Source organism: Octopus bimaculoides, chromosome 2 (assembly GCF_001194135.2).
Source record: "Octopus bimaculoides isolate UCB-OBI-ISO-001 chromosome 2, ASM119413v2, whole genome shotgun sequence".
Taxonomy (NCBI): domain Eukaryota; kingdom Metazoa; phylum Mollusca; class Cephalopoda; order Octopoda; family Octopodidae; genus Octopus; species Octopus bimaculoides.
In genome coordinates this window covers 74,640,934-74,644,972 of record NC_068982.1, presented here as the reverse complement: position 1 = coordinate 74,644,972, position 4,039 = coordinate 74,640,934, and positions in this window count along the sequence as shown.

The following is a 4,039-nucleotide window of genomic DNA, read 5'->3' as shown; positions in this document are numbered from 1 at the left end:
TATATATATATGCGTGTGTGAGACAAAGGTTCAGAATTGTATTTCTAATTTCTAATTGAAAATATATTTGCTTAAGCTTCATATATTGAGAATTCTCTCTCTCTTTCTCCCTTTCTCTCTTTCTCTCTTTTTCTCTTTCCTTCTCTCAAGTTCTCTTAGCCGCATTCTTCCTCTCCTTTTTACTCTTTCTCTTTCATCCACCCCATTGATATTGGTCACCGATTCTCTTTCTCTCTCTTTCACCCTTCACTTTCTGCTACCCTCATTCTAAATCATCTCTTCCACTCGTTCATCTTCTTCCTTCCTTCCTTCCTTCCTTCATTCCTTTCTTTCTTTCTTTCTTTCTTTCTTTTCCCTCAGTATTGGGAAACCAAACTCCCAAAAATCAAAACAAAAAGCCCCACAAAAAATAACCCAACCCCCAAACAGTCTTGATTTTGATTTTCAGCTTCTCCCTGACTTCACAGAAAATCTAAGGGGTTGTGGGTGGGTGGGGGCAAAAATCATTTGATTAATGTGAATTCTCTTGATTTCTCTACGGCTTTTCGATTTTATAGCTAGATTTTATTATCGGCCCAAAAACTATAGAAAATCTTCAAAGACGCTTATTGAACCTTACACAGCATTCCCTTGCTAATTGTGACCGCTTCATTTTGTTTTTATTCTCTTCTCTTTTTCTCTAGCTGACTTTTGATTCGATCATAGCAATCACGTGGCGTGACATTTGCGTAATATTTATTTGCTTGTAAATATAGTAAAGAACTACGTAAATCGTATACAAATGATTGTTTATTCAACATTTTGGCGTAGACACTGTTTATATATTGTTTTATATATTTTCATTGATTCATTATTATGTTTTTATGTTTAGTTTTGGTATTTTCTTCAATTTTTAGCTTGTTTACAACAAAACTAAGTTAATTTACAATTAGCAAAAAGCGCAGCCACTTCGAAAACCCTACAAGAGGTAATCTACTATGCCTGTATTAAATATAGGATATGGTGTATTATGCAATATATAACGGACATAATACCGCGAAATGATAATTAAATAAACTATAGAAGTTGTGAGCATTTTCGCATTTTCGCGCGCGCAGACGCACACACACACATCTACACTGAAAAACAAAATACAAACATATACACATAGGATTTAACACACTTGTTTAAAGATAAAGCTTTTATTAATCAATCAATCACAAATTAATGACAACTGGTGATGTGACATCATTCATCAGACGACCAGTTGCTTATTCATAATTTCTGTTTCGTATGTACAGACGATCGAATACTTAGCTGGAAACTCTAACGCGAATTTAGTTACACACCAACGTCAAACACATACACATATACACGAATACATACATACATACATACATACATACATACATACATACATACATACATACATACATACATACACGTTTATGCACACCAACACACTCACACTCACACACACAAACACAAACACATATGTAATATAATAAATCAGAAAATTATGTTGGTTTGACCACGTACACATACACGTACACATACACACATGAGTATATATATATAAAATAATTTTATTAGATATTTATGTTAGTTTGGCTATACATACACATGCCTGTATACACGCATACATACACATGCCTGTATACACGCATACATACACATGCCTGTATACACGCATACATACATAAAGACACACATAAACATGTCTATATTAAACAATTTATTAGCTATTTATATTTATGTTTGTTCAACTCAACAATATTTCTTATTATACTCGAATGAATCAATTGTATAGAATATTTCGGGTATCTTCTCATTTCCACGTGCAAACTCACGTAAATACACACGCACGCGCACACACAGAAGCACACAAACACACGAATACGCAAAAATTAACGCACGATTTACGTAGCATTTCAGTATATTTTCATGTACATTGCTGGAACTTATTTCAATGGAAAATATGAAAAACAATCTCGTCTCTGGCAGGATTTGGCATCACAACTTAAAACGCACAACATTAAATACTATAAAATAACAATGAAATATTTTCAAAAGCCTTTGAGCAATGCAGGTGAAGAGTTAAGCGAAACATGTAAGGGGATGTCAATGAACGAAAAGCAAGAGAAAAGATATTGCATTATCTTTCATAGATTTTAAAATTCTTCTGTAATATTTCGGGGAAAATTCTCCTTTTCAAATAAGAGAAAGAAAACAGTCAAAGAGTGTGTTGTTATCGACTGGTTATTGTTGTACGTTGTAACGAATAAATATGTTTATCATAGCATTTCATTGTTGTTGTTTATGATTTGATATTTCTTTTCTCTCTGTTCGTCTAACTTTATGAAAAGGCATCTAATATTTTTAACCAGGCAGTTGCATATCATATGATGTACACGTCACTTCCTTTACAATTCTTCAATTGGATACAGTATTAAACACCTTACCCACGCGTTTCTCGTTTAAGCTACTACTCTTTGGAATATTCTCCTCAGTAAAACTGGCATGCGGCATACGCATTAACTCCTGTGCATTCCATTATAGAATTATTTATTGAATGTTATACCATTCTCGGCAACAGCCGGTCATAGTACCCAACACATATTAGAGGTGCTAAAATCAAGTGATCCTCGCACCTGAAGCTTTTTGAACTGAGGAAACTCTTTACACAGAGCAATTGCACTCATTAAAGAACGTATGCATTTGCCAAAAAAGAAGACATGCATACACAAGTTCATTCATAAGTACATGCATAAATGAATATACATACATACATACATACATACACAGTGGTTGTCTACTCCTTATGCAGAGTTTGACCACCTCTTGTGCTTGCACCTTAGATCTATCATGGCGTCTGATGTGGCTTTTTAAACCAGGCAATGTTTTGAAGAACACCCACATAGATTGAATATCTGATTTGGACCACCAAGAGTTGCAGTTAAGTTCTAATCTTTGTAGACCTTAAAATGTCTTTAGATTTGCTGACCTTATGGCGTACACAGCATTGACAAGTGAGCACAGATATGTAGGCAGAGTAGTTGGTGGAGGTTCGTTTTTCATGGGTCCGCAAACGAGAGTTGAGCCCAGCAAAAGAAAGGCATAGTTTGTCACAAATTGTGCGCATGAAAAGATTGCTGAAATTCACCTTTTCGTTGATCGCAACATTCTTCTTTAAATTTCTTTTGAGTCTTGCATGTGTCATTCTGACCTCTTCAAAAGCTTTCACTCCACCCCACACTTTTGTTCGCCATCAAGCTCGATCCGAAGCAAGGGTTTCTATGGCCTTTGGATCCATTCCGAATGACTTCCTGTTAGTCCTTATGGAGTCCTTACACTTCTTTTTATATTTACACTGATTGCATTTCCTTTCTGAGAGCCATCTTGAGTTAAGTATCTTTTACCATTTTATCAGATCAACCCCAAACTTGTAGTTATCGTTTACGTTTCACTAGTTTCAATCAATAGTCTGCGGCCATACTGGGTCACTACAATGAAAGGTTTAGTCAAACAAATCGGTGCTTATTCTGTCGGTCTCTTTTGCCGAATTTCTAAGTTACGAGGGCGTACACATGCCAATACCGATTGTCAAGCAGTGTTTCTGTGTAAGGGGTCCAAACACAAGCACAAACACACACTCATACATGTATAAATATACACACATATACAAACGTATGCGCATACACGATAGGCTTCCACACAGTTTCCGTTTACCAAATTCATTCACAAGGCATTAGTCGGCAAGGGGCTATAGCAGAATACATTTGCCCAGGGTGCCGAGCGCTGTGATTGGACTCGGAATCATGTGATTGCAAAGCGAGAAAAAATAAAATATAATAATAATAATAATAATAATAATAATAATAATAATAATAATAATAATGATGATGATAATAATAATCTCTCAAAAAACTAGAATATCTACAATTCCTTGTGAGTATTTTAAATTTCTTTGAAAACAAGTTGAAAATCTTGCATATCCACAATTTTGAAATTTTAATACCTACAACTTTCTCTGAATACCTGTCCTTTCCTGAGTATTCGA